Source organism: Coturnix japonica, chromosome 4, assembly GCF_054131305.1.
Source record: "Coturnix japonica strain WE chromosome 4, WE-NBRP24, whole genome shotgun sequence".
Classification (NCBI taxonomy): Eukaryota; Metazoa; Chordata; class Aves; order Galliformes; family Phasianidae; genus Coturnix; species Coturnix japonica.
The window spans coordinates 14,602,968-14,625,861 of record NC_140666.1 but is presented as its reverse complement, the minus strand read 5'-3'; the positions used below and the strand labels follow the sequence as shown (position 1 = coordinate 14,625,861).

The 22,894-nt window shown below is 35.9% G+C and overlaps 1 long non-coding RNA gene across 2 annotated transcripts in view; it reads right to left on the bottom strand.

The window, feature by feature from the left end:
- The window catches only part of LOC107312749 (uncharacterized), a 314,604-nt gene that overhangs the window by 178,283 nt on the left and 113,427 nt on the right, over nucleotides 1-22,894 (bottom strand). For both annotated transcript variants that reach the window (XR_014945150.1, XR_014945149.1), the window contains exon 2: nucleotides 9,059-9,228. This is a non-coding gene — a long non-coding RNA (uncharacterized LOC107312749). The remainder of the gene's footprint in view (nucleotides 1-9,058; nucleotides 9,229-22,894) is intronic.

Here is a 22,894-nt window from a genome sequence, read left to right as displayed (position 1 = left end):
TAGCAATCTCCCACTGTCAATAATCACATGATCTAGTAAGTAGGTTGGATACAAAATGGGGTTTAGGTGAGACCTATCGTGATGCTAGCTGGCAATGTACTCAGAACTTCCTACATTATCTAGTAATCTTAACACAAGCACCAAAACTATTGTTAAAGACACATTATTCCTATTGCTCCAAATTAGTTCTCAGTGAGAAATAATTTTATAAGGCACTGGTTAAAGTGCTTTCCAGCAACATATCTCCATGGGAATTGCTAATTGCAGTCAATGTTAAACTAGCACTACTATCGGTACGCCTTAATTAAGAAAAGTTAATACAATCTATAGGGTTACAATAGACAACCAGAATAGCAGACATCATGAATTAAACTAGCTCGAGTCACCAGCTCACTGGGCTTGAGTCTGAAGCTGTGGACAGTTAAAAAGTCAATATGCTAAACTAATCTTATTCATTGAAAATTTTGAGCCAATTTAAAGCATGAATGTATCTTCCTCACTAGATGGAGACCTATTCCATTTCTCAGCCTTCTACATTTTACCTTTTATTTGTTAGCAAAATTAGAAACCACTGCGTGAAACTTTGATCAGGTGAACAGAAGAGTCCTTCAGATGGATCAGAAGAATTATAGCAGTAGTTTCTCTAAGCTGTTTGATGCCCCTGGAAGTGGCTTACAGTTGTGACATTTCCCATGTCGCCTACTAAGAATACGATCACACTAATAGTAGGTCAGAAGTATACCATTTCACTTTGTGAGAATTGAGCTCTAAGTAATTAAAGTAGAACTGCTAGAACAAGCAGTGTGTGAAGAAGAAACAAAAGAGGTTAAATATTTGATGGAGTGGTGTCAAAGTGTCCCATTAGTATTTCACCCTTGCTTCATAGCTTTTCTGAGAAAACTTGTAAGCTCAGCAGCACTGCTTCCACTGCACTATATATATATACAGTAAAAGCATTCCATTAAGTTGTAAACAAAAAATCTGCATGAAACTGGGAGTAGATGTGCAAGAGAAGTTTAAACGTTCACAATTAGATGACACGGGAATTCTGAAAAAAAATTTATATATAAATACTATATTTCAGTATTTGTTCAGTTTGCATAATGTGAGGTAATGATGCAATTAATAATGCAATTAATAATGTAATTAATGATGCAATTAATAAGCTAAGATTTAAACTCCCTTAACTTTTTGATATTATCCATCTATATGGATACTAAATGTCCTATCAACTGCTAACTTTTAAATCTAAGTTCCGCTGCACAAGTGTGAATTAGTAAGACTGGAAGAGTTGATGCTGCTGAAGTATATTAATACAGTCAAAGTCAGTTTTGGAGCAAGCTAGGTGTCCTTTTTCTGCTGACCAATGTGACTCTGCAGGTATTTGTTCAGTTGAGTAGTAAAAATCTTTCAAGATGTGGTTTCATATCTATAGTTCATAATCAGTTCTACTGTTAAGCTTCATTTTACAATGGGACTCAACAAAGATAACTTTGTCAGCTTTCATTCCTGGGCCAGAATGTGATCATTCTGTTCTCCACAGAGCTTTTAGGACCTAGCCAAAACTAACACTGCAATCTATTATTGTATGTCATTCTTTAGACAAAACGTTATAGATTCAGGTTCATTCCTATGGTTCTCACAAAATATTTTGAAAGCAAATGGGTATAACCAATGCTTTCCACATAGCATATTCCCTACTACACAGCGTACCTACAATATACCTTCTGTCAACAGAAGTAGGATGTCGTGCTGAAATCTATTTGACCAGCCAGTCCTGGTCATATTACAATGATCATTCATATCACAATCTCCTATCACTTCACCCTACCTTTACCAGTCCCTCCAGAGATATTGTATGAATTCAGGCAAGCTCCTTCATTGGCTATAGAATAAGCAGAGTTCTTATTATTTTCTTTGAACTACATTCCACCTCATTCTGAGCTAAGGCCAGTAATCAGTACATTAGCTGCTTACCTAAAGGTCACTGAGTAAGCAGCTTAATTTGTTTTCAGTAACACTGCACAGAGTTTGGCACTAGCATTTTTAAGTTAATGCTGTTTTTAAATAACTTTTTAATAACTCTTAAAGCTTTTCAAATAGTATTGAAATAGAGGCAAAACCAAAGTAAATGATCATGTGATGGACTACTCTGATGAGCAGCTAACTTACTTTGAGTTTCTATTTTCATCAGCACAGGGAACATCAGACTGACTTAAATTAGAAATCCCTCTGTAACTCGGTAATTTGGATTCTTTTGAGCTGGTACATTATAGAATTATAGTCTCACTTTACCTATTTGCCCTGACAAACAGAGGCACAAGAAAATCATCTGTATATGTCTCTGAAGTCACTTTGATACCTCTGTTTCTACTTGAAGGTCTCAAAAAGCATTTAAAAAGAACTCTGCAGTCTTTTTCCTGATGACTTAAAAAATACTTCCTCTTTTTCAGTTTTCTCCTTATTTTCTTTTCATAGGAGGATAAAGGAAGATACCCGAAAACATGAAAGAAGGTCAAAAAAACCCACATCACAGTCAAAAATCTATATGATTTTGCTGGGAATAACAGACCCAATCCACTAAATAGCTTTTGAGAAGCAACCAGAGATCAAGAAACTGCCCTCTTCTCAACACACACACAAACAAAAGCAATATTTTCACAACTGGGAAGTAGGTAATTTGTAATTTTGTTCTGTGCTTCTTTCCATATGCTTCTGTGCTTTCTCTCTAGAGACAAGTCTGAATCTGAGAGTTGGTATAAAACAATACATGAAACATTATGAAAAAGAATCAACTCCTTGCCAACATCAATAAAACGAACACTTTTTCAGACCAATAGAAATGATATTTGTGTAGGATGCTGTGTTGTTTTAGATACCTTAGGGCTTGATTGTGCAGCTAATTGGATTCAAGGGAATGCCACAAAGTATAGGCAGTATCTGTCAATAACAACTGTTACTAAAAGTAGGGAAATGTTTTAAAAGTTAAAATACAGACTAGATATTCCAGGAATGTTTGTTTTTCTACAGAGAATGAAAAATATTTATGAACATTTATACCTCTATAGCAGATGTCATATCATTTCTGCAAGTGTCTATCTGATTAAAATTGTTTGCCAATAACAGATTCCTCTCAGGCACAGATTAAAATCATTTTTAATAGCTAATTCCATGGACTAAAAAATTCCACTGCCTTTGCCAGAAAGCCCTCCATGGTTTCTGATACAAACAGGTAGACAGTTACAAATAGGACACTGAGAACTGAACATTAGAAGACACAAGTATTCTGGATGTTTTCTGAGAGCCGGTTCCTTCAGAGAGCCCACTACCTGTGGATAATTCATGTGTGCTCATTCCAGTTATTGCTGATTTAAAATATTAAGACAGCTCACCAGCCTCAGTAAAGAAACTCATAGGTTTGAAAGATAGGATAAGGCAGAAAGAACAAGCTTTCTGAGCACACCAGATAAAAAATTTATAATTTTAATATCTTTGTATTTCCATATTCTATTATATGCTCATCAGAAGCTAAAGCATAGAATAGCAGTTACTTTATTTCTTTTCTGCCTGCAGGTATACACCAAGGCATCAAGCTGATAGGTTGGTTCATATAACACCAGCTACTCTTATCATTCCAAATAATTTATTTATACTGGGAGTCTTGTGTTTTCCCAGGACAATGTTGATTCAGTATGACTGCTTTTCAGTTTCTGAAGATGTATAATTGTTATATGGGCACATAAACTGATAGAACTTAATTTCTTATTTGCATTCAAATGTGGTATACAAGAAGACTTCTCAGTGACAAATTCAAGAAAACAAATTGCACACCATCACATTTTCAACTCAGTGAAATACGTTCTCAATTTTTAAGGTCTGAACTTTTGCTCAGCATTAGTTTTTTCACTTCCACATAAACTAACTTATAGTTTAAGTACCTGGAAATCCTTCACAAATTATGAATGCTGTTTGTTGGGCTTTGTTCCTGGAGAACGGGCATCAAAGCCATATTTGGAACTAGAGTTATAGATATACACAGACATGTCACTTTTATGCATTAAAACATAAGAGATAAAGTGGGCCTCAGTCATAATATGGTACACAATAAATTTATGGTCTCATTCTTAAGGTTACATTGACGCACCAGGCCATGTAATGGTAGAAATGAGGGTGTTATCTACAGAATGTATCCTACTGCAGGGCACAGGAGAATTTTCTTGCATGTGCATAATCATTATGAACTACAGGTTAAATCCCTGTGTGATTGCTGGCAGAATTCAGGTGCTGCAAAACAAGCAAAAAGTACCGGAGACAGTAGAGATCACCTACATACAGGTAAAGTCTAGGAGATGAGATTCATCAAGCACAACCACCTTGATACAGGGGCCTATCCTGTTTAAGATCTTTGTTGATGATCTGGATGAGGGGATTGAGTGCACCTTCAGTAAGTAAACAGATGACACCAAGTTGTGAGGAAGCACTGATCTGCCTGAGGGTAAGAAGGCCCTACAGAGGGATCTGGACAGGCTGGATTGCTGAGCTGAGGCCAGCAGGATGAAGTTCAACAAGACTACGTGTTGGATTCTGCTCTTTGCCCACAACAAACCCAAACAATGCTACAGATGTGACACTAAGGAACATGGTTAGTGGGCAGCCTTGGTGGTAGGTGGATGGTTGGACTAGATGATCTTAAACATCTTTTCCAATCTTAATGATTCCATGATTTTCCAACCACAGAATTATTCTATGATTCAAAGTATTGAGACTCATAACTGACCTTCTAAGAACACAGTATTTTGCTTACAGGCTAGAAATGAAAGATGCTAATATTTCTTCTGAGAACCACTAATTGATGAGAGTCATTCAAGTTATACAATTCAAGTTAATGAGCCTGTAAGTAAACCAAAGCAAACAAAAGGGGTTGTACATTTGAGTGCACAATTACATTCAGAAGAGTTAGCATAAACTTTCTCATAGAAATCACGAGCCCCAAACTCTCTCAGTCAATGGAATTCTGAAAATATGTCAAAAATAATTTTATGGTTTTGGAAGGACCTAAACTGCTGGGATTGGTAGCTACCAAGGTGGTAAATGTTCTCACTTCTACACAGACTAAACTCTATGTGTTTCTTACAGCACATTTTTGGATCAGAAGTTGAGTGGTACAATTAGAGCTTTGGTTTGTGCCCAAATGAGTTGGCAAGACTCAGTGAATGAAACTTCACAGATTTACACACATCCTGAAAACAGTGGAAGCATGTTCAATATTGTACTCCAGGACATAATTATAGCACTGAAATATTTCCACAAAAAAAAAAAATAAAAAAAAAAAAAATCTGATGAAGACAGAAATTGCTCACAGAATAGAAGTCATAGCAAACAAGCAAACAACAAGAAAGATAGAACCTTGTAAGCCCTGCAAAGATATTATACTTAAAGTGATGATTCCCTTAATTAAATTTTAAAATATTTTATTTTGAGATTTTAAATATTCACTCTAGCATACAAGAAACACTGACTTAACCAAGAACAGGACTAGTTAGCTCTACAATAATTGGCAGTGCAATTTAGAAGTGCTTAAACACATGATGTCCTCACCAGAGATTACTCGCAATAGATGAGTGCAGTCTTTTAGGCAGCAAGGAACTTAGCATCAAAACTTATGTAATAAGGGAATCCGAAATGAATATGCCGGGAGAGGCAACAAAATATCCCCAAGATTTACCATACTGTTGAGAATGTAGGAAAGTTATGAAAAAGAGATCTTGCAGAGCAGTGTGGTAAAATAGAGAAGAACAGTTTAAATTTCATACAGATATTTATTCTTAAAATTTGAATTTAGCTATATGAGACAATCTACATGTACAGCACCCAACCAACCAACCTGAATAACATTTTCTCTGTTTGAATTTCAAACACAGACTATGACAGAGTCTCCATCTAAAGACAACTGTAAAATCCATCTGTTCTGATGAGCAGAAATAAATAAATAAAAACCTAGCATTTTTCACATTCCAAGCATGTCTGTTAACTTGCTCTATTAACACTGCTTGGATAGAAATAGCATATAGAATACACAAGAGCTAATATTGGAAAAGCTAAACAAAAGCTGTAATCAGATTTTAAAACAGACAATATAAAGCATTGTAATTAACTAGGTTGGGATAAAGTGGTCTTTATTAGTGCAAATGAGCTCATCTGCTATAGGAATGAATATTTCACGATCTAATGCAGAATGTATTGACATCAGCCAAACATTTACATTTCTTCCACGGACAGATTGTTATTGACCTTGTGATGTGACATATCTACTGTCACTAAGCTACAGAATGGGAATCTCATCCTGCCTCTCCTCTTTTATACACAGAAAGCAACTAATTTGTCAGCACGCCAGCTTTAACTAGCTGAGATGAAGGTAAGCTAATTTAATAGGAACTGTTCAATATCTTCGACCCACCTGACACTGTCAGTTAAGGCAGCTCCACATTGCAGTGTCTTTCATTATTTCCAGCTCTTTCTTCAGACTACTTGAACAGCAAGTCAAATAATATGCTTAGGAGTCAATAGGACTGACTTTTTCTCAAGGACATTCTTTTGATGCCAGGAACTGTCAAGTGGGAAAACACGTAGCGTGAAGGTGAGAGGACACTAATTAAATATACATAGCTCTGGCCAAAGAAGAATGAGGCACAGCTTGCTATCTGAAAACTCAGTTGCCTGCTTGACTGAGGTCACAGCTGTTGACTTGTACAAGTTCTTAAGTTGCGTTCTCAGTATGAAATGTTTTAACACTCTTAAATACTAGACAAAGGCTATCTTCAAGGATTCTGTGTGCAGTTATATGTGCTTCTGTTTACAGACAGACATAACAGGTTCCATTCTCCAGCTATAATGAATTAATCTCTTTTATCTATTAGATTTTGAGGTATGGTAGTATTTCATGAAGCCAGGGAAGAATTTATGCTTGTTATCGTACAGCACAAGGAGTGATAATACTAATGAAGTCCATGCAGAGACTGACTATATTTGCTGCCTTATTTTAAAGTGTAATTATAAGCACAACACCTCTCTAAATTAAATTGGCTACAGCAAAGAGCAATGAAAAACTCATGTTTTTACATACATACATTTTACATACATGTATTTGGAAGACTTCACAGAGATGAGTGTACACTTGTTTTTTCCACACTCCTAGCCACTTTCATTTAAAATCTTATATATTTCCAACTCTCTGCTATCCAAAGCTGAAAGTGTATTCATATTATCAACGCAGCTTTTCTTATGAATGCTGTTGGACATGGCTGTGCAATTGAAGTGGTTTGCAGAGCTCTCTGACCAGTCCCTGTACTCTTACACCAGCATGGCTCAGTGCAGGGCTGTGCCTATGTGCCAGTGAGCATCCCTTTCACACAGCACCATAAATGAGCTCATTTGCAGAGTCAGAGTTTATTAAGACTTAATAGTTTGAGCACTCTGCCCTCTGAGCACAGCTGTACTGCAGTGGACTAATATCTCAGCACCTGCTCCACAGGGCTTTGAAGTACCTCTGCTACTCTAGTAGTCACTGTGGCCACAGTGCAGACATGTCCTTGAAGCTGAACTAATAATATATTACTGATTCACCAAATATAGAGTTGAAGTATTTCTTATATATTAATAAGACAAAGCATACAAGTAGTAAAACTGATATTTGATTGCACTTGGTAGGTCAATATAAAAAAAAAAAAAAAAAGTTATCAGAAAACTATATTTTTGAACTGAAAGATGTTTACATGTAGGTGTCTTCCATATTGTCAAATACCACTCTAACCTTCAGAGTGTTATGTGGCATATGCAACATGATTTGTGGATGCCTGGCCTTTTATAGACATCTGAGTAGCAATGTATCTATAAATGCAGCTGGGTTTTTGCTCACATATTTGAACAGGAAGAGAAGGTTTTGTAAGGCAGTTTCCATGTCATAAGGACTATTTTTCCCTCCAGACTCAAGGGTAATCAAAACCCACATTATCTGCAAATGGACAGATGAGGAAGTGCTCAAAACTGGGCTTACATGACTGAAAAGTTATGCAAATTACCACATTTAATAGTTGCATAATTTTCCACTAACATCTAAGCATTTCAAACTCCAACATTTTCTATTCCTACTACATAAATATCACATTCACTCCTTATTGCTCCCAGCCTCTTGCAATTTTACCTATCCGTCACAAAGGAGAGAATGCTTTCCTAGAAACTGAATTTGTCCTTCCCATTTTCCCTGCTGACAATACAAATGACATTGTGTGTTTATTTTATAAGAACAACCTTTCCTCATCAGCCAACACAAAGAACAACAGGGGAAAGCAAAATGTCTTACCTCCTCAGACACTGGACTTGACCTTCCTCTAGTTTACCAAACTACTTTTCAGATCTGAAAACTGTGAGATTAAGTATTATCTGATAAGTGATTTATACATCATTTTGTTAAGTCTCTCAGGCTGCCTGAGAGCACGTGTAGTTCTCAACTCATACGCTTTTCAAGTTAGCATTCTTTTTTTATTCCAGATTATAATTGTATTTCTATCTAAACACATTTACATATATAATTTGAGAGTGATATAGTTCATACTCCTTATAAGCAACATGTAATATGCTATTGCTGAAGGGTACATTTGCAGCAAGAATAGAAAATGCTTCAATAGATCTGGTTCCTGCCTTCTACTTTACTTTAGTGTAAGCATTTTTCCTGTATACTTGATTGACAGTCTAGGTATATATGCGTCAGTCCCTATAGTTCAAAACTTAACTGTTCATTGATAAGTCTCTCCAAAAGAAATGCCTCCTGCTTATTTCCGTGGAAGCTACAACAGCTACAAAGAGGACAATGACACTTCTAATAGAGCAAATTCTCAAGTACAAAACAGTATTTTTCGAAATAGTCACCACTCTCAGCTATACATCTTTTGCCAGTTATGAAAAACAGACTGCATGCATTGCTCCTACAAATCTGCATGGCAAACTAGAATGTGGTTTGTCATTCATGTCACTGTTGCTACTGCTGTAACACATCACTCACCGCCTCACTCTGCTCACATCCACTGCTTGGTCTCCAGAAACATTCCGGAACTGTCGGTGAATGTCAATGGATGTAATTTTTTCTGCATGGAGGAATTCAGTTTCAGACCTTTGCTTCATTTGCGCTTCCACCTCAGATGCCATTCTGTCAAAGTACCCCTCTGCTGCCATCTGTCACATGACAACAAAATGTAATGAAGTATTAGAGTAAAGGTTCAACCTTTATTGCTCTACCACCACCATCTGCCTCTGGTACCAAGGGCCAACATAGCAAAATAGGAAGCATTACTTTTGGAGCAGGCTTTATAATTCCACATAGTTGAAGGCTAACCAGGAGCTGCCATGGTTCTGTTGATTTCAATTCATTCATACAATGTGTTTAACAAACATACTGAAATAGCAGATACTTCATGCATCATTGCACTTCACTGTTATTTTAACATCTTGAATCTCATGTGTGCAATCCATGAAACCTGTTTGAAGCAGCTGTTAGAACTGAACTCAATGGGTTTGGTCAAAAGAGATTTCCTCACAATTTCTTCTCTTGTCTACCACGAATTTCCAACAGTGGAGTGCTGCTCTTTGCAGAAGAATCCCTAACATTTATAAAAAAGGTAACTCGTAGCAAATTTTGCCCTTTGGGGCTTAATTTCATGTAACCATCCACCAAATGTGTTAACTCCAAATACTTTAAAACACTGCTCTCCATATTCAGATGTTGGGTTACAATCATACTCCCATTCTAAAGTACAGTAAGAATAAGTACACTGATTTGTGTGTGTTATTTCTGGAGACAGGCATTTCTAAAGTATTGTAACAGACAGAGGATCAGAACCATGAAGAATGTGACAATAGATTGTGATGGGATACTGGATAAAGGCAAAATATTCAAGAATATTTAATATTATTTTTTACTTAACACTCCCCCTGAAACAATCACTATATATTGATGGTAAATAAGAAATCTGAAATACAAAGATTTCTACAAAATAATACATCAGCTCTACCTGATGGCTGTTCTGTAATTAGAGCATCTTAGGCACTCACTTAAAACAAAACAAGAATAAATAAAATAGAAAAAATAAAGTTGCTTTCCTCCCTTCCTTTTTTCAGGGCAGGAAGCATGCCGCAGTTTGTAAACTGTAACCTAACCTAAATGCATAGAAATACATAAATTTTGTTAACAATGGAATTGCCATGGAATAATCATTTCTTTGCACAAAATCCTAATACCAAGAATCATTATTTTCTAGCCAATGATTCTATGCAGAAACATATATATCCCTGTATGGAATAACAAAGCAAGTCCCCAGTAGCCATACTGTGTTAAGCAATCTTGCAGTTTTGTGAGCACATTAAGGATGGTTTCAAAACTAACCTTAGGAGCATCTGCTCCTGAAACACTCACTGGTGAGACACACATGGCTGTAGTTGATTTGTGTATGACTGGCTCAGTCTGTCAGCAGAGTACTTACTCTGCCATGCCCAATAATGTGCTACCCATATTTTGGAGATAGAACAAATCACCATCCTCTTTCCTTGTCACTTCTGTAGCATGAGAACATCTCTTTCCTTTGTCTCATTTAAATGTATAAGGAAATATTGAGTATCTTTCTATGATAAATAGAACTGCTGCATAGCAGCAGCTGTGTCAGAGATAATCTGTGTAAGCAGGAAATGATTCACTGGCTCCAGTGAACTGTTAGAAGCTTTTGACTTGTGAGGAGTCTTCATTGTGCAGAACAAGATTTATAAAAGCCCTGTGCCTGAAATGCTGTACTCATTCAGGTTTCAGAATGAGAATAACCATAGTAGCACAACCATAACATGGGCTGAGAAATATGCAAAAGTGTCTCTAACGCTCTTTGCCTGCCCTAGCATCTTAGTGAAGTTAGCTAGCTTGCATAACTTTGATCAGCAATCAATTTAGCCTACAAATAACAATTTTCTTATCTTAATATTATTTTAAAAAACATTTACACCAGTGTTATTGGGAATATTGCCATATATTATCCTTGTTTAATGACAGAAACCTCAGCTGCCAGCTTCTGATTGATAGATAGTCTTAAATAGGCAGGAGGTCATTATATTACTTCAGCTATCAAGTCTCACTATTAAAAAACAACAACAACAACCCTACTATTTAATATTGATTATACTTATCCTTGACATTACAAACACTGGCATTTGACCTGCTCTGAACTGACATTTGCATAGAACTGAGTGCAAGTAGGTTCCCACTCCATCAGTGATAACTAACTGCCAACAGCTGAAATAGATTTAGATTATGGTATGATCTTCGGCAAGGGGTGTTATCCGTCTGTCTCAAAACATTGACTGAAGATGTTTTATCAGCACTTCCAACTTCACTCTACTCCTTTCTTATAAAAACCTGCTGAGAGCATTTTTATAAGGTCATTTGATTGATCTACGGGATTTAGCAACATTAAATTTTCCACCATACTGGTCAAATCACAGAAGAGAGATGCTAGTAATTTAGAAATATCATTTATGATTACTTCCTTATTGCTACTCTAGTTCAGACCATTTATTTTGTAGCACTTTTTAGATTATAATGCAAACCTTTAAATTAATCAATAAAACTAATGACATAGTTTTTCAACAAGAAGTTAGAAAATCTCATGTTACATGTATTGATTTAAGAAAAGATATGACAGAGGCATATAGGATAATGAATGACATGAATCAAAACAAACCATCTCATCATAAGTGAGCTAAGAGAGTTAATGAAAACCGAGAAGTAATTATTAAACAGACTTTTTTTTTTTTTTAATACAATACATAATTAACACATGGAACTCATTGCTTCCAGGCATCACTTAATGAAGAAGTTTATGAGGTTGGGAGTTTTTAAGCTTTGTGTGGCTAATAAGAAATTTCACATAAATTCCAGAAGGCATTTTCTGGCCCAAACAAGCCAAGATTCAAAAAAACAGCATACACTTCAGGTTTATAACCTGCTATACCATGAATATGCTTCTATGCACTTTACCACTAGAAGTTGCAAACAGATTCACTTACAGACTTTATCACTGTATTAAAAACACTTCTACTTTAGGTGCAGAGCCAATGAGAAACTACGACTTCCTCCAGAAAGCAGATTATTAGAAAGGTTTATGTGATGAGGTCTAGAAACCCTGAGAAAACTTGACTTTTCAGCCTGAAATATTACCCATTTGAAAACATTAAAAAGAGCTGAAATGGATAAAATCCTAATATGCAAAGGACTTGTTTTCCATGTGGACTCTTAAGGAACAACTTAAGAACAGGACATGCTTAGAGGGATACTTCCATGGAAATGCTCCATCATCCCTCTGTTTAAATTCTTAAAACAAAAATATGCTCAAGAAAATATTTTCCACTGCTAATTTTCTAGAAGCAGATACATCTTACATTAAGCTGGACTAAAAATATAAGACTGTCAGGAAAAGGGAAAAAACAACACAAATTCACATGCAACTGCAAACACAGAAATACTCTGAAGTGAGATATCTGTTGCTTTGGAGAGTACGCAAATTGTTTGCAAGTGCTGGAGAATATTTTCTTTTTTCTCTTTGAAGATGTAAACTTGCAAAACAAAACACTTTCAGCCTTCAGGTAGACTAGAGAATATCCTATTACAAAGCCTAACCTGTAAGAATAAAATTTAAAATTTGTACTTAGCTGTTCCCCATCCTAATTCTATACTATTACTTCTTTGATACTGAAGGAAGCATACTAAACTTAGTTGCTTTCCTAGACTATTGTTTCTATTTCCTTTCAAATAATTAGGAAAGATGTAAAAGATCCAAGTTCATCTTGGGTAAAAAACAGCTCATTACGCAAATTGAGACCAGAGGAAAAAGCCTATTTTTTATGGGAATGAAAAGTAGATAAAATAGTTTTAAAATATTTGATTTGGTTTTATTTTAATTCTAGTTTGATTATTGTCATGGCTTTATGATTTCTGTTATCTGTATTCCACATCATAACCATTAGTCACAAAACTAGGCTGAACTGGACCAGAACCATGACAATTATCAAATCAAAAACACAGTTTACGTAGCACCACAGTAGACTCTCACAAAACAAGGAGCTGTAAATTTATATATACATACGCATTATTATATAGCAACAAACAGCTATAATTAAACAAAAATTAGTCTGAAACTCAGCTGTTGATCAGCTCTTAAAGAGGCACAGAGCTTTAAAACTGTAGGAATTCCTCTCGTTTCCATGAACACAGAAGGGGGAGAACCAGAAAGATGGTAAAAAGGCGAAGGATTTTGTGATATGTGAATTGTAAGAAACTAATTTCCATAGGACTTTTAATCTGTAGCTGGTAATCATAATCTCCCAAGCAGATTTTACTTCTGTCCTCATTGATGAAAACAGCCATTCCACTGTAAGTACCCTACTTTGTACCAGGAGGTGGAAGAGCATCACTCACCTTTTTTGGTTAGAAGTTTTGTGCTTTCATTACAAATGGCTATTGTAATTAGAGGTTACATTCAGCACCTACACTCTGCTCATCTAATGTTTTGCTAACTCATTTAAGCTATAACATAAGAGGCTAAAAATAAGTTTTAGGTTTCTGTAATGTAATTATTATTTTTGTTTGCTACAAAAAGTGTTTACCCAATTAGTAAATAATGAAAACTAATTTCCTTTTGGTAGCTGGAAGCAGCAATAAAAAAATGTGTAATTTCTGCCTTACAAATTTTTTAAATTACCTGCTCTACATGAGCAATTTTTTCCCCTCACTAAGTTTTGTACAGACTTTTACACAAATAAACATCAAAATTCTATAATTACAAATTAGAGTCACTGATTACATGTATTTACTGTAATTACATACTTAGCGACAATTACATTAATTATACAAACAATACTGTATTGAGTAGCAATGAAAAACAAGAACATTCTCACGTATAAAAACATGTTTCGAGCCAGAGATAAGGTTTTATCATTATCACTAAAATTCGGATTATAGGCAACATCACTGTATTATGTCCTGTTTATTCAAGCACTGAAAACTTTTTAAAAAGCTGCTTAAAAACATGATGCAGTATTTTGAGATACATATAATCCAAATAACGTACTCAGAGCTAAAGAATACATAATTGATATAGAACACATTGGGGTTAAAAACTTCCTTTACACAAACACCTAAATCCTATATTCAAGAGTTTAACCTAGTGGCTGGGCTAGCATAGAATCATAGAATCATGATCGTTTGAGTTGGAAGGGATCGTTAAAGGTTGTGTAGTTCAAATCCCCTGCAACAAGCAGGGACACCTAAAGCTGACCTTGAATATCAGCAGGGATGGGGCATGACAAGCAGCTTAAGTTGATCACAGCATGGGCCACCACCAGTGAAAGATGCGACCTTGTATGTGGCACTTCCCTGCTGCCTGCTCCCACCCTTGTTGTGCTGATGTGACCATGGAGATCAAATATTCAGGGTGCCAACTATTTTTATTTGGCACCATTAATTAGTTTTCTCTCAAGCTGCTCCACATCATTCTGCAGCTGTGGGATCACTAGAGCTCATGTAAGAAGGGAAAATAAAACTCTCCTTATAAGAGGTTGCACTATCCTTGACAAAATGAAAGAGACAGCAAAACTGCAGGTATAGATGCTTAAATTAGACAGGTACATCTTAACATGGCATGCAAACTAAAGGAAAACCAGCACCTGGAAGACAAAGGAACTGAGGGACACTGGCACAGCAGCAGTACACAAAGCTTACAGCAGGTCACTGCAAGAAAGCTAAGAAACAGAGACCTGTATTTTCCAAAGCAAATGAATAATCCTATCTTCTCACAAGCCTTCATCTGTGACAAAACATACAAACAAGCAAAACTGTAGGAAACACAGTTAATTTTTCAAGGAGAGGTGTCAGGAATACCAGTGAAGAAGTAACAAATTCTGAAGCTAAGTCAAGGAAGCAGAAGAGTACACATCCCACATGTGTGGCCTCTACAGAGCAAACTCATCATCAGTCTGCTGAATGTCTGAAAAGCAACACAGACAGGAGTGGCCATCATGTACATAATGGCACTTCCTCTCACGCTTAAGAGTTTGGTACAACACAAACTGCAGAACTATAGGAGTTGGAACCTTGAAATCATCTAGTCTAACCTCCTTGCTAAGGCAGGTTCCCTTAACAATAACTGCTTGTACTAGAAAGCAGGTGGATGTTGCTTAATACACACTGAGCACCATTCTTGAACTGACCGTGCAAGCATGGGTATGCCACCAAGTGGTCCTAAGATCCACGCATACTCACTGCCAAATGATAACCCTCTTGGAAAATAAATAAATAAATATCTAGTATTTTGACACCATGTTATTGCAATCATGTAAGGACTATCAGGATAGCACGGCTACAGCTTGTTTTAATAGTATGCCTTAATAACAGTGATTGGAAAATGTGGAAACCCAGTGAAGGTCTACTAGAGTTCAATGAAAGGCCAAAGCTTCAGAGGTCTACTACCATACACCTTTCTCATTACCTCCTCTAACCTATGTTCCTCAAAAACAGAATGAGTTGAAGGTAGAACAGTTACTGCTTAGAAATTAAGCTACAACAGTTTGACTTAAACACTTTAATTATACTGTTTTTATGCTGCTTTTTTGTTTAGTGAATGACAGCACTGTTGAACATTTAATGAGCTGTGAATGACTATACAATATGTATGGGATCACAAAGCCTGCTGCTAGTAAATTACATGAACAGTTACATTTAAGTGCCAGGATCTATGTCATGATCCATTGTTGATATACTCTGTTCTTAAGATTGGTTGAAATACAACCATTTTCAAATCTCTGAGATAAAACTCAACAGTCTGGTTTTCTTCTACCTGAATCAGTCATTGATACTTGTGGAAAAGCCTGGCCATGAACACTGAATCCCTGTGGGCTTCAGCACTCAAAATATTTGGTATTTCTTAATTTTTTTTAAAAAAAGAAGGCCCTAAATTTATATTTAATTCAGTCACACTGCCTGTGGATTTGCAGGCTGACATCACTCTCTGCTAGAATATCTGCAGGCAAGCAGCACTGCTCACAAAGCTGACAGGGACCCTTGAAGAATGAAGAAATGCATTACCTTCCCTTGCACATACATCTGATATAGTGCTTTTCCCAACTACACAGAATGTCAGAGTTCTACTCTCTGTATTTTCACATTATAACAGAGAACACACTATTAACTGAATATAGATTTATTTTTTGTTGCTGTTGCTTATATTTTTCTTCTGATGACCTCTAGTATTCTTCCAAAGTGTTCAGTTCAGACCTAACACTATATACTTTAGGAGACTTAAAAATAGCATCTCAGAGGGACTTAGATTTACATAGTAATCCTAAAAGCCAAGTCAGATAACATTATCACAGTATTTGGAGATATTCTCTAAGAACTCTTCATTTTCTGTATGCTCATCTGTATTTCTATTTCTACCTACAAACAATAGCCTTTTACCAAATTCCTATTATTGAGAAATTTCCCATCTGTATATCTTGAGAGATACATCTTGGGAAATGAATTGACATCATCCAATCACGAACTATGGAGATGGCCAAAAGTGACATCCCACACCAACGGGAGAAAACTATAGGAAACAAAGAAACCAGAAACAGAACAGAAGATTGTTCTATTTCCTCCTCCCCAGTTGAGATATCTTTAACCCAGACTACAAAATTTGGTTTAAATGTATCTTAGTTCTTTACATATCTATACGTGGGAGTTATTACTATTAGAGGATTTATTTTTGCAGTCTACAATATTCTTAAAGTTATTATATAACCTATATAATAGTTATTATATAACCTATATCTGCTAAAATGCAGATATGGGAGGTACTTATAAAGACTGGTAAGTAAAGAACATGATTCTTTATAGCTAACTCAAAAGCTGAAAAAGAAAAAAAAAATGTTGCATTTTCTGCTGTTTTTTCTTTGATTTTTGGTTGCTTGTTTTACAGTTCTGGTTAAAGAACCATTAAAACCAATTATAGAAGCATAAAATAACTGCCTGGAATTGTCAAACAAAGAATCTTGACCTTGTTACAAACACCAGATTCATAAACCAGGTTTTAAATGGAAATTCTCCTAGAAGTTCTACAGCACACTTGGCTAACATCTGCTTCTGAAATACCAGGATCTAAAAACCAGCAAATAGAGAAATTTCATTATGTGAAAAAGAAAAATACACACAGGACAGAGGAGAAGGAATTCTCAACAGCCTGAGGTGATCTGGATACAGAGGAGTGAAGGTGGAGTTGCTATTTAATTTCTAGAAAATGACTTCGAATTGAAAGCAACCTTTTTTCTTTGGGTGTGTCTGTTTTGCAGAGTAACTGTGTTATATGGGATAGAGGCCAGAAATCAGAAGTAGAAAATCCAGTGCACAAATAATTTCCCTTAACACCTCAGTTTTGTACTTTCGTGTACTATTGTTCAGTGAGCCAATTTGTCCAAATAACACATACCTGAAAATTTAATTTTCTCTCTGTGCTTTAAGCATAAGAATTATTGATTGTAATTATTCAGCATCAAGTGGCCAGCTACTTTTGTTCATTAGCTGTTACTAAATTCTGTCTGCTCAGGGATGAACTCCAGCTTTAAATACCCTGTATGGGGAGTTTGTTTTCATGTCAAAGTTCTCTGGCATCTTTTGCAAACTGAGCATGCAGATCACTGGGAGAAGTCCAATTAAAATTATACCACAATGCAGCAGTAACAAGACTACTGTGACCTTCCATAGTGTTAACAAGTAAATAACTTTTTGCCAGTGCAGGTATACTTGTTCCCAATGAAGTGTTTAATTATCTTGATAATTTGAGAAATTATAACCATCCAGACTTATATGATGCCAATTGCAGTGTGCTTTCTTTTCCATCTCTATACACACTAAAAACAAACAAGTACAGACAAACAAAAAATATATATACACACGTTTACTCATATTTTCTGCGTTATGTCTATCCATCTATCAGAATGTCAGCAATTCAGGCATATGCAAAGCATACTAATAGTCATAAATACCCAACTGAAATTGCCTCTAAAAGACTGTGAGGAAAGGAATACTTATTTCCCCTCAGCTCCTGTCTCAACATTATCCATACTCCCACATCTAGACTTGTAATTCTCATCTGGAGATGAAGATCTCTACAGTTTAAAGCTGTACTGATCAAACAAAATCCCCCTTCTACAGGAACTGCCTCTTTATTCCACTATTTCATCATCTTTTGCTTAAAGGAACTATTTGTTCAACGCAGAAGACATAGAGTCATAGAATCACAGAATGGCCTGGGTTGAAAAGAACCAGAGTGATAATTTAAATCCCCTGCTATGTGCAGGGTCCCCAACCACCAGACCAGACTGCCCAGAGCCACATCCAGCCTGGCCTTGAATACCTCAAGGGATGGGGCAGGCATAATATCCTTGGGCTGCTTGTTCCAGTGCATCATGGCCTTCACTATCATTTGAATATTTACTGAACTCATGGGATACTTGATAAATAAGTAGATCAATTAATCTGAAAAGGTCTTGGATTGCTTTTTCCTTTCTTCCAAATAATTACAAGGGATGACAATTTATTTTGAAACAGAATTCTGCTACAAACGTTTGTTAATTAACAATCCAGTGCAACAATCATTCTGATTCTCAAAGGCTCTGAAGATCAATGTTATAGGATTGTCTTTACTGAGGCATTATTTATTTTAAAAGGTGATTTTATTTTCTTTTTCTGAAATATGATGCTTTGCCAAAGTCAAATCATTTCTCAGTGTTTTGTCTTTGGGTGAAGGTGCGAAAAACAATCAAAAAACAAACAGAGAAAATACTTAAGGTAAATTATTAACAGAGAACCACAAAACTGTCTGAAATGACACAGAACTTTCTAGTTCAGGAATATAATCAGGAGCAAACTGGCTTTCCTATATCTTGGCTTAATGTCCTAATCCAGTGTCTTCATTTCTTAATTTCTTTGATTTCTTTTGATTTTTCAAATCAAAAATTGGGCTTCAATAAATACAGATATTTTGAGAATGCTTAAAAATCTTAAACTAGTAATGCTTAGGAGATGGAATTTATACTGTTTCCACATGCATAGAAATATCTCATCATGTTCCACTCAATCTGTAGTAAGAAGGAATTACAGCATAATAACTGCAGTTTTGAGACCTTTCAAACTTCACCAATAAATCTCTCTTTGATACTATATGAAGATGTGAGGAAGTTTGATCAATAATTAATGTTAATCACATTCAGTCTTAATCAATAACAGAACTACTACTCTTTTCAAAGCCAAGGTACAAAATCAAATTTAATTAAAGCTGTGCGTGTAGAAAAATGCTATCATAATTAGCTTGTTTAATACTGGAATTGTTGAAGTCCCCTGTACCTTTTGCATGCTACATGATTATTGCATTCATTATTTGCAACTGCTGCAAAGTGAGGTTGGGCTGCTCATGTACAGTACAAGTAGATGAGACTATAAAGAAGTGGGGATTCTCTTATCCTTCCAAGCCCACTGAAAAAGTTTCTCAGAAATAAGAAGACAGCACCCAGAAATCTGAACAGTTCTGAAGATGAAAACTGTCAATGGGAGTTGCATGAGACTCACTCACCTGTGTCCTGTCAAAAGCCACTTTTATATGTATGCTACGACTTTTTCTTAGCCTCCCAGGATCGTTAGGTCACATTGTGGAAAAGCAATTTCATTCAGTGGAAGTTATTAGGAAAAAAAGTTTCTTCTTTAACTTGGGGATCAAAAAAAGGTAAGTTCTACCCATTGCTTCACCTGATCTCCTGAGAGATGTCAAACTGAGCCTTTCTATTTCCTTCCACACTTGAAAGTGAAGGTCACAGAGCAAAAGTCAAGTATTTAACAACCCTCCAAACAATGTATTCAGTGCCAGGGGACCTTAGTCAAGAAAGAGAGGTAAACGTTATGTGAATTGTGATCTTTTGAGACTGCTCTCTTTCCACTACAGTTCTCCTAGTAGATTTTTGTTTTCACACATTAAAGTTCAGGTAAATTTTAATCCATTCACACTGCTGCCTGTAATGGTACCTTTCACACCTACATAAATAAAACAAGAAAGAAACCTTGTTTTTAAACAAGCATATCTCATTCATATTAGCAAATGCCACTGATCGAAGAACTGGTACCTTCCATGAGAAGCAAGACAGTAGTATGTTCTATGATTTTACTTGATTAGGACCTAAGATTTGCTTCTGAAAATTAAAATATTTATAATGTATTTTTATAAAAATTGAAATTCTCCCTTACGGTGAGTCTGCTTGGAGTGTTAATGTAGGAATTAATACCGTAACACATATCAATACTCTCAGTGTCATCCATTTGTATAGCTGCCTTGAGTTCACATGCATAAAATTAAGCAGGTACATAAAGACTTGTGAGCCCTTATTAATATAATCATTCCCTAGCAGTCTGATTTGACTGAAATCAAACAGTATAAAACCCCTGTGGCATTAAATAAACAAAAGACAAAAACACAAAATGGAAATTTGTGAGTATTTTGACCCACACATTAAAAATAAAATCAATTAACAGCCTAGACAGTTGTTACTGCTCTTTTGATTTTGGTTGTTTTTGTTGGTGGTGTTTTGTTTGTTTCTATTGTTTTTTGTTGTTGCTGTTCTGTTATTATTGCTTCTGTTGCCGTTTTAGAGTAGGAAAAGAGCAAAATTAGCTATGTTTAATTTTCTGTGCTTAAGGATTCTCGCTGTCTGCAGGATTCAGTCTTGTTAAAGAGTAATCTTGCATCATTATATATTTCATTGACCATTTACTGTAATGCTGAATGACTGATCAATTGCCAGTTAAACTGCTCATTAAGAAAAAAGTACAAGTTTAGAGAAACTCAACTACTTCATTTTTCTCCCAATCATTTCCTAGGTCTATTAACAGGCAGCTTTTGTCCTACTGTTCAATAGTGCAAAGTTAGATTTGCTTTATTCTGTGTAGTGTAAAGCACTTAGGCAATTTTAAAGGAGGAGTACTTTATGAGAAGAGCCTCTTTAGAGTGAAAATGACAGTAATAACATATATCTTAAATGCCAAATTTCCATGTTAAAACATCAATTCAATAATCTCTGATCTGTGAAAAAAGCAAAGTTATTTTACTGTGATTCTATTTGTTGCCACGAACTGACTGCAATTCCTAGGAGGAAATATGCATGCTATGAAATTGGAATTTAAAAATCTCACACTAATGGAATCTTACAGATACAAATACAGAGACAGAAATCAACTTAGTCAGCAACTATACATAAGGACCACGATTCTCTTTCAGTAACCTTTGCAGCCTGTCTTGGAAGTCAAAGGAGCTTATTAAAGAAAGTAAAAGCAGATGCTTGTGAAGATAAAGCCTCTGAATTTTTCTCCCTCCACTCCAAGAATGTACCTATCACCTCAGATCAACCCAAATTATACATTTTATTTGAATGTTTTCTTTTCAGTCTTAACAAGATTCAGGAGATGTATATATAATTAATTCACATGAGCAGATCTTCAGAACTGAGATGTTAGTGACTCCTGAAACAGGTTAGTGCTCATTTGCATAAAAATCATAAAACTAATGGTTAGATTGTGCACAATCCCATTTATTACATCACTGCTATTCCCTTTTTCCAGACGGTTGGGTTTACAACACTTCAGCATCAACCTGGCAGACTAGATGCCAGTAAGATAGAAGGTACCTGTTTACTAAAGCTCAGAACCCCTTCTTCCATCTTATAATATCGTTATCAGCCAAAGCTTGCTAAAACCAGCATTAGAAGCTAGTTACCTTTATTCACAAGCCATTTAAAGAAGTATTATCCTAAACATGTGCTCTTGAAAACATGTCATCAAAAATCCTCAAGTGCCTCAGGAACAACAGGAATGCTGAGAAGTTAATCTAATCTGAAGGACTGATACAGTGTAAAGAAGAAAGCATCAAGTGCCTGCAAAATTTGAAAGGGAATCTGCAAAATGCTGAAGAGCATGGAGAAGCAAGAAAACCATGATGAACTGCAAGATGTGGAGCAATATGCTGACCAGAAACATGCCTAGAAAAGCAGGCAGAGGCAGTGCTCCTGTTCTTCCTATCTAGAGAAAAGACACAAATATCACCCCCAGTTTCTCCATCGACAGCAAGCAGTAGATGGAATACTGGTGAACTAGGATTGCATTGTTTGCTAAACAGTTATTACTGACCTGTTTGTTTGTTTTAATGTGATTTCAGTGCAGATGGTAGAACCGCAACCAACTGCAATTTTAAACAGTTCAGTTTCTTCACACCAATGGTGAATGCCTTGTGTAAAGCAATCAGTCCTAAAGGAATGATTATCATGATCTGCTTCTGTTTCTTTCTCATTTGGTTAAGCACCTGTGCAAGTACTCATAGTGTGAATCTCATTAGCAACAGGAAAACAGAGGGGTGATAGGTCTAGACTGAGACACAGAACATTACTGGTATCGCTTATAAATTCCATGTATTAACAGTTTTGCACAAAGGTGTGTGGGACATACAGATGAAGTGATGAACGGTTTGCCGCAAAGAATCCCATTTATCACAGGGTTGACATCAATGCCTGTGGACACTCCTGAGGCAGGAATCATTTGCTTCCCTTTCCAATCTGAAACTCTGCCACCTGTGGTACAGTTATAACAAGTAACACACCCTGTAGACACAATGCCAATTTAATGTAACTTCTGAGAGTTTTCTTACAGTAATTGAAGATTTTTATTGCATTTTTAAATGTTAAGTTCCCAATTCTGCATTTTCATATATTAAACACAACTTTAATCCTATTACAT